The 13309-nt window shown below is 44.8% G+C and overlaps 1 protein-coding gene across 6 annotated transcripts in view; it reads left to right on the top strand.

The window, feature by feature from the left end:
• The window catches only part of RARA (retinoic acid receptor alpha), a 246853-nt gene that overhangs the window by 35938 nt on the left and 197606 nt on the right, over window positions 1–13309 (top strand). Inside the window, exon 1 of one of the 6 annotated variants that reach the window (XM_073607992.1) lies at window positions 8542–8649. The exons of the other annotated variants lie outside the window; for them this stretch is intronic. The gene's annotated coding sequence lies outside the window, so the exon portion shown is untranslated. Of the gene's footprint in view, window positions 1–8541; window positions 8650–13309 lie in introns of those variants that run through there. 6 annotated transcript variants of the gene reach the window in all.

Here is a 13309-nt window from a genome sequence, read left to right as displayed (position 1 = left end):
GCTGCGCTCGGAACTGTTGAGACTTTAAAACTCCATGAACAGTGGAATCAAAATCAGCCCTTCCACACATGTTCATGTAAACCACGGAGCAATCTATGACCTTTCAGATGGAGAAAAAAAAAATCTGTGTTGAGCTGAAACGTCTATTTAAAACTGTGCCTTGGGTGCCAAGGCAGTTCTGTGCTTACAGCAGCCTTTCCTGACCTTTCTATAATGGAAGAACCCCAAAAAAATAATTTTCAGGTCTCTGGAAACCCCTGTTAAGAATTACTATACTTGCAGCTCATAGTACTTTTGGCGTGATAGTCAAAGGGAAGAATGTTCCTTACATCTGTGGTCATTGGAAAGAATCCACCCTTTAGGGATAGCTTAAAAAAAAACATTGGTGTCAGTGGGAATTTATTTGAGAGGCAAATCTTGCAATTTCTAAGCCTGGGTTCACACTGTGTGTGTGGAGTGGCTCGCAGCAGGGGCAGCAGCAGCACCGGGGACGAATCGGGTCCTAATTTTTTGCCTGAATTCGGACCTAAAACAGAGCCAAAGACCCTTCTGCTGTGCTCTCTGATGCCACCCTGGAGCTGTGAACTGGCTCCATTGCAAGCCGGGAACACTCTCTTGTCATGCGAATTTCCCCACATCCAATTTGCATTAGTGTGAACTCGGCCTAAAGGAGCCCCCAACAACCTCTAAAGCAGGGGTACTCAACCTTTTAAAGCGTGAGGGCCACTTAAGTGATCACAAACCACAATGAAATTAAATGGTTCAGAATTTCATTTTTTATATTTTTACTAGCATAATGAAGAACTCTAACACTACACAATTGGTTGGGGGGGGGGGGGGGGTATGGTAAAAACACATCTTATCTATGGGATTTTAATGCCAACCCCCCCACCCCCCAAACCACAAATGTAAATAAGCACTTACTGTCCTGAGCTGCCAACAAGGCTGCTTTCACACTGATGCACTGCAGTTTACAGCTTTCCTGCAAGTTATCTGCTTTGCCATAGACTTCTATTATATCTTGCGGGTGTCGTGCACTTTCTGAAAGCTCACTAAAACTCCTGCATTCATAATATGTTCATTGCAAAAATGTAATGTTTAATAACCTTTTTATCTTTCACTGCTGGCATCCTTAGGATGTTAGGTTCCCAGGTGAGGTGATATCAAATGCACTTCGCCTGGGACAGGAGTCAGTGCTGCAGAGGAAGCATTGACTTGTGCAGCTACTTTCGCAGCCGCTTGCTTCCTCTGGTGCCAGCTCCATCAACTCTGATGCTCTTGAATGGAAGGTTGGCAACCAGTGATCTGGGCTTGCTGACCCGCCATCCCAGAGCATGAGGTTGCGGGCCACATCAGAGGGCTCTGCAGGCCACCAGTTGGGCACCCTGCTCTAAGGGAACAATAACGTTCTACAGAACCCTGGTTGAGAAGGGCTGGTCTACAGCCTCATTGCTGCATATTGTTAGTGTGAAATCTAAAGCATTGCTGCCTCTGACTGCTAGTCCTAGGAAAATTGGAGTGAGATTTGGTGATGTAACTACTGTGCTGCTCACGGTTTTCTCAGCTCTGACACAAGTAAAGCCCTGCCTGTATCAAGATGGTAAAGTTACCAAGACCCAGTGCAGCATGAGACCTGGAAAGTCAGTAATGGGGAAACTATGAGCTGCAGGAAGACCATAGGTCGTATGGGTGCCTTGGAATTGTGGTGTTAAAAGAGAAGTATGGGGTTTTTGCAGATTTATACTTGCCTAGGTGGATGCAGCATCGGTTCTGATGCTGCATCTGTCACCCATTGGCTCTAACACTGAGAACCGAGGAATCTAACACCACAGATCGCTTGGTTCTCACAGCTTCCCGAGCAGAGAGCTGCTGAATGTCAGTCACCGCTCTCTGCTCTGCGACACCACCTCCTCGCTAACTGGAGAGCTGGGCTGTGGAGGGGCGTGAGCGGCTGGCTCAGGCTTTCAGCGGCTTGCTGATAGGCTGAGCCGTGTACTGGTCCAGGCATGTGGGCGAATCTCGACTCCTCCCAGGTTTGCTATCTTGCCAGTGCCTGAACCGGCTCTGTGACGTCTGCAGACTTCAGCGGATAGACTTTGGTTGTACTTTTCCTTTAATATCACCAATGACATTGAATCTGTTAGAACCCATCTGCCTTTTTTTTATCTTCCAACCCCATTTTGAACAAAATTGTTTGCTGTTAGCAACGCAAACCATTTTTCTTTACGCCTCTTCCATGCCTAAAGTTTATAGTATTTTTTTAGGCCTGATTCACACATATGATTGCCCTGAACAGTTTGTTTTTTTTTTTTACTGCAAGGACCTGCAGATTCCTGCGGCTGGAAACATAGGTGTAAGTGAACAGCTGCAATGTCAGGATGGCGTGCCACATAATCCATAATCCGCAAAATCCAGTATCCGCATATACCATGGTTAGGTAATTGGTCCTGGACACAATCTGTGAGCTGATAATCTGTCCCTGACCACAGGTAAAGGCTGACTGTTCACATACCTATATTTCCAAATAAGCAGATTCTTGCCGATGGAACAAGTGTGAATGAGGAGTTAAAGTAAAAGTTTGAACAGCTTGTCTTGTTCAGGGCCCTGGCTGCTAATAGCTGTGGTTGAGAAGCTCCATCAATCCATTCAGTACCCTTTTCAGCCAATTTAAGAAAGATTTAGTCATCACTGCTGATTTATTGTGTAATACAATGATTTATGCACCCCATATTTTTTTTACCTGAGATGCCCTTCTGCATATGACTAAAATGCATTTTGTAAATGGTTGGATTTTTTTTTTTTTTTTTTTCCCATCAATTTTACAGTGCGTTTTAGCGTGGTACAGAATAAAAAAGGGTTAGAACCTTAGGTTTTTATTACTTTGACCCCACCAGGCAAATCTACTTTAGGCTTTATTTAAACGGACGGGCAAGCAGTGGTAAACGGGCAGCTAAATCGTAGTTTTGCTATCCCCAACTGCAGAGTTGCAAGTTAACATGGCCAGCAGTTCGTGTTAGTACACACTGGCACTGCTGTGGTGCAGTACCACCGCCAAGCACGACCCACTCAAGTGAATGTCACCATGCTGTAACCATGCTGCAACTGTATGTAGTTTGTTATTGCAGCGCAGTCCTGCAGGCTTTCAGTGGTTGATGCAGGGGGTGAGAAAGCGACATACCGCCTCCTGTCAAATGCTGTGGATTGCTTTTCAGAAGGGTGGCGAACTCGGCCGCAGATGTAAACAAGCCCTTGCTTTTGTATTCACTGGTCATCCAGAAGTTCTAACCCTATCCCAATCTAAAAAAGCAGAAAAAAAAGCCCGGAGCTCTGCTTTAATTAGAATGAAATCCAATCTTGCAAGAGTTTTTCCACATGTCTTATACTGGGCATTGTAGCTGGCATACTTGGAATTGTTGCTTCTCTAAACAGGCAACCAATACTGCTGGTGGTTTCAGTGCTCGCTGTTCCAATTCCACTGCAAGTAAATGTTTTGAAAATGAAAAATTAATACTTTTATTTATTGACTTTATTTGTCATAAAAAATATATATCTTGTATTAGCCTTTGGACATAGACAACGAATTTAAGGCCACCCCCCCCCCCCCCCCCCTGAAAATTTCACAGAATAATCCAGTGCAGATGTTGTGCATAGAATGCAGACTTAATGAAAATGCATGTGTTTCATTTTAACAATATGCCGTATCTAAAGGCCCGTACACGCTATAAGAAAATCAGGTAAACGTTTTTGTCCGATGATCGATCGTACGATTTTCTGATAGTGTGTACACAGCTTTCGACAGCCAATTCTGACATTCTGGACGAAAATTTCCGAAGGGGCAAATGCCAACATTTTTCTCGTATGGGTCCAGAACGAAGATTTTTGTTTAATGCATGGGTGTTCAACCTGCGGCCCTCCAGCTGTTGCGGAACTACAAGTCCCATGAGCCATTGCAAGGCTGATGGTTACAAGCATGACTCCCAAAGGCACAGGCATGAAGGGACTTGTAGTCTCGCAAGAGCTGGAGGGCCACGGGTTGAGCACCCATGGTTTAACGTGTACCGTTTTCGTACGAGAAAAATCGGAAAAACCTTTCTGGTGCAAGAATTTTTGTACATTATTTCCTTCCTTGGTTCCTTGGTGAAGCGAGGAAAATCAGAGGATCGTTCGCCTGATTTTCTTTCAGCGGGTACCCCACTTAAAGCATTCTCATATCTGTAGAACTCATAGATGAGTGTGTGTTTCTCAGACATTCCACTGAAAGATGTTATCATTTTAAATCTAGTAAGCAGAAGGAAGTGGCAACAGATACGAGTGCCCGATGATCTCTTGGGGAATGGGTGGTTATTCTTTGTCTTTCTAGCTCTAACCATATTTGCATATTTCGAGACCCAAATACTGGGGCAATCAGGACTTTTGGTTTCTGTGCTGATATGACTATAAATCAAATTCTACAAATCACTAAAAGGTTTCCAGGGAAAGACAAACTGCCTATGCAACTTGCAATTTCTTACAGGGGCCCAAAAGAGGGGCCTAGCAGGAACTGTCACCAGCCCTGTCATCAAGTATTTTCAATGTCTACTTGCAGCATTTTTCCTTTCCTCGCCTTACTATGTAATCATTTGTTTAGCTGTTGGGAGAAGCAAAGGGAAATAGTGTAGAGACAGCGCTGAGTCTGCTGGGCCTACTGACGCCACATCCAAGATGGCAGTGCCCACCAGCAGGCTCGGAGCTTTTAGATTTCTACACAAGGGGGCTTTTACAGGTGTACAATAGGTCTAAAATACATTAAATGAGCATATAATCTTATGGGAATGTTGTTAAAATGAATGGTCTGGCAACAACGTCTTTTTTAAAGTGTGTGTATGTGTGTGTGTGTGTGTGTATGTGTGTGTGTGTATGTGTATGTGTATATATATATATATTCTATCCAAAACCTTTTATTTTGAATAGAGAAGGGAATAATTATTGTTCAACTGGGGGTGTTTTCCTTCACTTTCTGTCCCATAGAAGGCAAGAAAATTTTCCACGATGAGGGAATCCTCTCGGTTGTCACCACAAGTATTCCCTTTGGAAAGCTTTCTCCTTATTATTCTGACAACTCAAAATTTTGTATTTTCTCAGTCCCAGTAATAATAGTCCCTAGGACAAATCTAGAAGGCTAATCTCCCCAGTGAGGACATGGCAAAAAACTCCTGATAGGGAAGCTAACCTTTTCCCTACTTTATCACTCTCCAGTAATTAAAACCAGACTTGAAATCTAACCTACTTTATTTAGAAATAAAGTTTTGGCTGGAGTTGGGCTATAAGGGGGCCTAAAATAACAAGAGGTGTAGCATGAGATTGGTTCCACTAGATTTAGAGCCACAGAAAGTGATGTTGGTGAGGGAATCACTGGAGTGGATGGGAATAGTGAACTTAGAGCTGTGGTACATGGCCCAAAATTTGAGCCGTGGTTGCCCCTGTCGGAACCACCCTGCTCGACAAGTTGATCGGAAAGTTGACTTTTGTTTAAGGAGCTGGGTTCACAACTGTCTGGCCAAACAGCACCTGCATCCAATCGGTTGCAAACATCCGAGTATTCTGACAGCTGCTTGTTGTCCCAATACAGTAGCTGCCAGGGTATATTCATCCTTCTGCGCTGTTTTTAGTGTGGCTGGAAGAAACTGTTATAGAGGCTACTCTACCGCTAATCATCCTGCTGCTGGCGATTTGTCGAATTTGCCAGCAGCAAGATCGCTAAGAGGTTGCTTAATTGTTCCGTGGAATTGCTCCCTCTGTTGCCGAGGCAACAAGATGTGACTCCCATCGCTAACGTTCGAGATTTCAGCAGTGTTTTGGCCAACGACAAAGAGATATCTTGTGTGTGGCTATAGGGGAAGCATTTCCATAGGAACAGACCTTTTTGGTTTGAGCTAGAGACCGCGCTGGACTGAATAAGTTATTCTTAGTTGATATTGGGTGGTTCTGTGGATGGGTGATGGTGTTTTAAACCCCCTTTGGAGGCATGGGCTGCTACCTTACTGCGACTGCAACGTCGCTTTAGTGGAAAAGATATTTGGATAGGGAGAGTGGAGCGCCTGCTGTTCGAAGTGATACCACATTTTAATGGAAAGATTACATAATTTTATTAAAAAATATTGAGTGTATAGATCAAGCCAACGTGTTTCGAGGAATAAGCCTCCCCCCTTTTCAAGGCTGTTGGTATGATTGTAATCCTTCCATCAAGTGTGGCATTACTCCGGTCACCGGGCGCTCCCCTCTCTCTATCCAAATAGGGACAGACAGGCAGCCTCTTTAGCGATTCTACCACTGCTGGCTTTTCTAGTGGAAAAATTCCCTCTGATAATGGCTGCTTGCACACAGGGTTCTAGCTCCTGTGCCTCCAATCCCTGCTTTGTAGTGCGCCATGGAGGCACAAATGTAGGTTCAGCTGCAGCCTGTCAGTCTATGGCAGGCTGAATGTGCTCCAGCTGGATGGGGCTGAATGCTCAACCATGTGGTTTTTGCACAAGGGCCCCTATGTGTTTCTGAGACATATGCCAGGAACGTGGAATACGGGGGATAGCATACAGCGCTAAATATGACTACCACACGGTAAAGTGTTCAACCTTGTCCAGTTGTACTTCGGCCTGCCGTAGACTGACAGGCTGTGGGCAGCAGGACTGAATGCTGCGCCTGTGCCTTCCCGGTGCACCAAAATACACCAAGTGGAGGCACAAGGGCAAAGTGCGTCATGTACAAGGGGCCTTCTAGTCAAACAATACTTAAAGAAGTACAGCCAGCTCACATTTGGCTGTACTTCTCCTGTGTATAACAGGTGTGCGGTTCGTTCTGCACTCCTGTGACTCGTTTTCAGCTGTCTGCTGCTGTCACAGAGCCGGTCCAGACTCGGAAAATATCATGACCATATGGTTGGGATCTGCTCACATGCCTAGACCAGCACCCGGCTCACCCTCTCAGCAAACCCCCGCCCCCTTTTAGAGCCCAGCGCTCCAGTGAACGCAGAGGGGGCAGAGCAGAGAGTTGTTGACTCTCTAAGAGTTCTGAGAACCGAGCGATCGTCGGTGTTTGATCACTCGGTTTTCAGTCTTAGAGCCGGCAGGGGACAGATGCAGCATCACACCGATGCTGCATCCACCTAGGTAATTATGATTCTTCAACAAAAAAATGTTTCCCATACTTCTCTTTTAAAGAGGAGCTCCAGTAATTTTTGTGTTTTTATTAGAAGTCAGCAGCTAAAAAAATTGTTGCTGACTTTTAATAAACAGACGCTCACCTGTCCAAGGATCCAGCGATGTGCTCACCTGAGCTGTCCCTTCCCTCCATCTTCTGTCCCCGGTACCAGCATCTTAACTGTGGGCACCTGGTTGTGACAGCTTGCGACTGTCACAGCCAGGTGCCCGCTGCACATGCATGTGAGCTTTGCTATGTCTTGTGAACAGTCCCGCAGTCTTCTGGGACATGTCTCAAATGACTGTGGGGAGGGTGTTTGGAGTAGAATTGGTCATTGGCTTCAAGAAGGAACCAATCAGCAGTTCCGAAATGCGTCCCATTTTGATGATCTACTTCCGGTTTGCGGTCCATGCTGGTCGCTGGTCCCCTCCTGCGGGATTCGCATTCAACGCTGATCCTAACAGCGTGACTGCTCCACCGGTGCCTTCAGAGCTGCAGCTTTTACCCGCTGGTCCCTCTGGGACTTTCTGCTGCTGTATAGTAACACCCCTGGGAATATGTGATCCATACTGGGACCAGCCTGATGCCGAATCACATTCCTTACTTTACACATGATGTGCTCCTATCATCATTTATCTTGTAAGTGTTTTTAATACCTATGGGATATTAAAAGTTTTTGTTTCTGCACTTAGAGGTGCCTTCTTTCTGTTTATGAAGTTGGGAATGGGTACCTGTCAAAACCAGGTATTCATCGCTCCCCAAGAAAAAGTGCCATTTGGGGAAGAGGAGGGAAGAGGAGGGGAGAGGAGGCCTTAAAGCAGATCTTCCTTTTTTGGGTGGAGCTCTGCTTTAACCTGCACTGTGTGTTCCCAGAAGGTTAACTGGCTAGATAGCCGTATAGTAAGATGACTGGCTGGCACATAAGGAGGACAACAAGGTGGACCGCCAACTTTTTTTCTTTTCCCAACATGGACTTTCTCCAGTCTTTGTCCATCACCTTTTTCTGCTTCCCAGCTACCATCATAAATATTTGCTACAGAAGTATTCATTTTTAATATAAGTACACATGTGGATTCATTGAAACAAGTGGAGCTTGCAGGGCAATAAATACAAAAGTCTTTCATTTGTAGCAAGACAGGCTTGTTAGGAGCCAGGAATCCAGAGACTGAAACATCCCTCAGCATCTGTCTGCCTTCCTAATATATGATCCTCCAGGTTCCATTGCTCACTGCTCTCCCCACCATCTCTGACTGCTCTTGTGCCGCCTCCTGCTCTCCCTCCATCCTTTAGTATGTGTGTTTGGCCGCAGTTCCCACATCTCCTAAAGCTAGATTTAATTTTAGATGAGACTTGGCAAAAGCCACGCCAGCGCTCCATCCTGGACCTTTGGCCAGGCATCGAAAGGGTTACGCCCATGGGTGGGGAGGGCCCCCTCATATCAGACAGCAGCAGAAGAAAAGGTCCCTGCCCTATTGTGTGAGTTGCTGCGTGTATCTGTAAGTTTGTTCTGTGTCTGTGGGGAATCTCCTAAAATTTTTTATGGAGGCGTGAGCAGGTTACAAGGCTGAGGGTTTTAACTCTTGCGTCCCCACGTGGGCCTATACCTTCTACCAACACTCTACAGTACTTGGGTTGATCAAGGAGCACTCAAAACAATGTTCAGTAATGAGCATAGATTGTGGGTTGCTAAATAAAATACCTGTTCTGCTCCGGGGTGACGGAGATCCTTACGTTTCCTGTAGTTTGCCAAAATGAAACCGCTTAGCAGCACGGTGCCAGTTTACTGCGCTGCAGACAAAGATTAGCCATCGCACATGATGCAGCTCTTTCCAGCAGTAGCCTCTCCCACGCCCAAGAATGCATCTTTTCTGGGAAAGGTGCCTAAGGTATTGGGAATGTGCAGTAAAAATGCCAGAAAATCACGTTTTGATATTAAAAGTGTAAGTAATGGCAGAACTTCTTCTTCTTCTTCTTCTTCTTTTTTTTTTTTTTTTTTTTTTTTTCAGGGTTTGGATAGAGTGGTGGAAGGGTTGGCTCCTCTGTTGGGTTTTTATAGCTGTTTTTGTCCCCACTGGGGAGATGCACCCCTTTGTTTTAGTGACCATGATCACTGAGACTGAAATCCAACATTCTATAAGTTGTCACCAGAGTGGTGAGGTTAGTCATCCAGATGGGACAAATGTTCAGGTGACAACTTTGTAAGATGGAGATTCTTTTTAACTTGATGTAAGTTTTCTCTTCCCTGTTGGGTCTCCAGGACAGAAAGTGAAGGAAAATCTTCCCCTACAAAAAAAAAAAAGTTTTGGCTATGTATTCACTTTAAGGCCCCGTTTCACACTTGTGCAACTTGTCCTGCGACTTGGGTCTGCACAGTTGCATGACAAGTCATACCCATGATTTTCAATGAGTATCATTCATATCTGTGCGACTTCAAGTTGCAGCGACTTCAAAGTAGTACCTGCACTACTTTGGTCCGACTTTGATGTGACTTGAAGTCCATAGATCTCAAGATTACACAGGCATTGCTTCAAGTCGTATCGCGTGACTTTCAGGTTGCACAAGTGTGAAAGCAGCCTAAGGGAACTATTATTGGAATTTATGTTTTTGCTGTCTTTCGTGGGAGGATTTACTAAAGAGGATTTTTCTTAGCAAAGTGAGTTCACTTTGTATTGTGAACGATAGAAAATAAGGTGACCTTGTTTTTCGCAGTCATGTACTCAGCCGGTTGGTTGCCTTTAGTGTTGAGTCAGGAGACACTAGTCTTCATCAAGCGTTAAAGCGGAGTTCTGCCAAAAAGAAAAAGTCAGCAGCTACAAATACTGCGGCTGCTGACTTTTAAAATAAGAACACTTACCTGTCCTGGGCACCCACGATGTCCTCACCAGAAGCCGACCCGTCCCTTGGCTCCGGGTGGAGGTGCCGGCATCTTCAGTAAGGGAATCAGGAAGTGAAGCCTCGTGGCTTCACAGCCCGGTTCCCTACTGCGCTTGCGCAAGTTGCGCCGCGAGTTTTCAGTGGTCCCTGCTGTCTTCTGGGACCTGTGTGTCTCCCAGAAGACAGCGGGGGGGGGGGGATGATGGAGGGGCCGGACATGGCGTAGATCGCCGCGGAATCCGTGGTGATCTTTCGCCAGAAGTGGGGGGCAAATTCCTGTATATGACAGGTATCTGCCGCCCCCCCCCCCCCCCCAAATGTGACACTGTAGGGGAGAGGAATCCAAAAAGCAGAAGTTTTTTTTGGGTGGAACTCCGCTTTAACAAAAGTTCTTGGAGTGGAAGTAAACCCATCCATTTAACAGTTACATTTCCGGCAAGTGCTGGAAATGTAACAGTCCCATTGGTTGTGCTCTCAAGCAAACTGTCAAACCATCCAATGGCTGGTGTCATAACTGATCACATGTGCAGCATCATGGCAGTTGTAGATTAAACAGATGGCGGCCAAGATGGCGGCTTCCTTGGGTGAAAACAATAGGCGGGTTTACTTCCACTTTAAGTGTAATATTAAACATTGACTGCTCAAGCCCTGCGGGAAGGAAAGCCCCCCCCCCCCCCCGAAATGGGTTGGCTGTATTTGATGCTCTTAAACATTACATTTTTCAAAAAGTCCCTTATGTGAGATGAACACTTGTACCAGGCGCTCCTCCGTGGACATCCAAGCAGTCATGTAGAAAATGTTTAAAAAATTACAAGATGTTAATACGATTTGGTTAATTGAAGTAAACACAACTTTATTGTATCTACTAAGCCCAGTTTTCCTTTAGTAAAACAACCTCATTTTTTAACGATATTTACCATAATTTTCCTTTCCTGACCTATCGCCAATTATCGTACATGGGTTGGCTCTGCTCCTTGCTTCGATCTCCATGTGTTATGCCCTGGGGATGTCAGGAAAATGCTCTTTGGTTAATTAAAAAAAAAAAAAAAGTCCTATTTTTCTTTTGAAGTGTTTGTAAACCCTTACACTAAGGCCTGGTTCACACCTATGCATGTTTTAGCACATTTTCAGTTTTGCAGGAACATGCTACAGTCCATATAACATGGTTTCCTATGGATGTAGTTCACAAGTTCACATATATGAATTTTATGGAAAGGGCCAGGTACTTTTTTTTGGTTCCATAGACTTCAGTGGATGAAAAGCATGTATTGAAAAATGCAAAATGCACCTGCAATATGCAAACTGCAACCTGCATAGGTGTGAATCGGGCCTAACTCAGTGAAGTGACTGAATCCTCCTACATTTATCTGCAGTTTTCTCTCCATTCAAATACTAGGATTTATAAAACTTGTCTGAGCTGTCAGAAAACAGGAGTCGGAGAGCTTAAATACAGTCTGCATAGCTCAGTGCGGAGAGCTCTGAGAGCTGATTGGAGGGGAAGGACACATCCCCTACATACAGCACACAGGAACAGAGCCGAGGCTGTCAATCACAGTCTGTAGGCTGGAGATCCCTCCCCTGTCACATTTTTTTTTTCTCTTGGTGTCTGGAAATGTTGCCAGACGTGACTCATATAGCAGAGGAATGAGGCAGCAGACGGAAGTGGCACTGTGAGGTTAATTTACTAAAGGCAAATACTCTGCACGATGCACTCTGCAAGTGCAGTTGCTCCAGAGCTTAGTAAATTTCATTAACCAATCACGTACAAGCAAAAAAATGCATTTTTTTTTTTTCAATTTTCCTTGCACGTGATTGGGTATTCTTTGCAAAGTGATGCTTTACCTGATTTACTAAGCTCTGGAGCAACTGCACTTTGTAAAGTGCACAGTCCATTTGCCTTTAGTAAATCAACCCCAAAGTGCTCTTGCTTGAGAAAAGTAGACGCTATAGAGGGATATGCTTTGTTCATATTTCATAAACCACTTTTACGTTCACGGTTTCGTTTATAAGCGAATGATTCCACCAAGTGCTATCACTTTGTTTTGGGTGTTATTGGTTGCCATGCATGTCCCTCATCCTCCTTTGTATCTCATAGCTGAGTGGGTCTGGACCAGAGTCTCTTCTCTGCTGTGTTTTCTGTTAGTAGAATATGACAGAGGAGATTGGCTTCGGCACATTATTCAGGGTATCAGGTGCTGGGCTATAAGTCGGCTGTTTCTCTGTTGTTAGGTGGTAAATGACTTCATTTCATAGTCCTGAGGTATACACAGCTGTACCAAACCGCACAGCCAGGTCCGTGACCTGTCTCCTCTCTACTGCAGTTAAAAAATTCAGCCTGGTCTTCCTCCCGCCCCCAGCCTGTTATTGGATAAGAAAGGGCCCAGTAGCAGCGTGGTACTGTTTCCTCTTTGCTCACTTTGCTCTCTCCACCTGTCAGAATGTTCTTTGCCAGTTCCTATGCATTGCACAAAATTGATTGGCTTCCAGTTCTGCTCTTCCCTCTTCTAGTCTGAGTTCTGCTGTACAGAGGATTACAAGTGGCTAAAACCAGGCCAAAATTATGTAGTTACATTATTTGGATTAAAAAAAATAAAATACAAATTTTAAATGGGTATTGAACTCTCCTTTTGTAAAATTTTTTGCCCGACCTGTCGGCTGTCATGTACACTGAGCTGCACAGCTCAGCGTACATTAAAGTGTTACTAAACCCAGGACCCTGCATTTACTATATCTGATCTCCCACAGTACACAGAACATGGAAATGCATTTTTTTTTAGTAAATATAAACTGCTAAATACCTTTTCTCATCAGCAGTATATAGCAGCTTTGTGACTTGTATTAGTTCCTAGTAAAGCTTGTATGAGGAGTTTTCATTCTCCCCTGACCCTCTGTCTGGACATATCGGGAAAGTGCTGATTGGCCCTGTGCTGATCACATGTACCCTCCCAAGAAGAAAAAAATCTAGCAATACACACCAAACTGAGCATGTGCAGCCCGTCCCCTGGCTCTGTAAATATCAGGTTATTTTTTGGAGACTGTGAAAGAGGAGGAGGACCAGAGAAGACAGGATCAAACTGCTGAACAGACAAAACTGAGAAGGAAGACTGGGTGAAGATGGAAATGCGTGGGTCCCAAAGGATTGGTGACCGTGCACATTTGGAGGGCACATTATGATGGGTAATCATGTGCCAATATGTGGTACTTGCTAGCATGTTATGGCATAACCAACCCGGGGGGCCCATGTCATTTAATTGTTTAAACC

This window comes from Aquarana catesbeiana, linkage group LG12, assembly GCF_042186555.1.
Source record: "Aquarana catesbeiana isolate 2022-GZ linkage group LG12, ASM4218655v1, whole genome shotgun sequence".
In the NCBI taxonomy this organism is placed as follows: Eukaryota; Metazoa; Chordata; class Amphibia; order Anura; family Ranidae; genus Aquarana; species Aquarana catesbeiana.
Note: the sequence above shows the minus strand (reverse complement) of the source record. Positions and strands in the feature narration are given on the sequence as shown.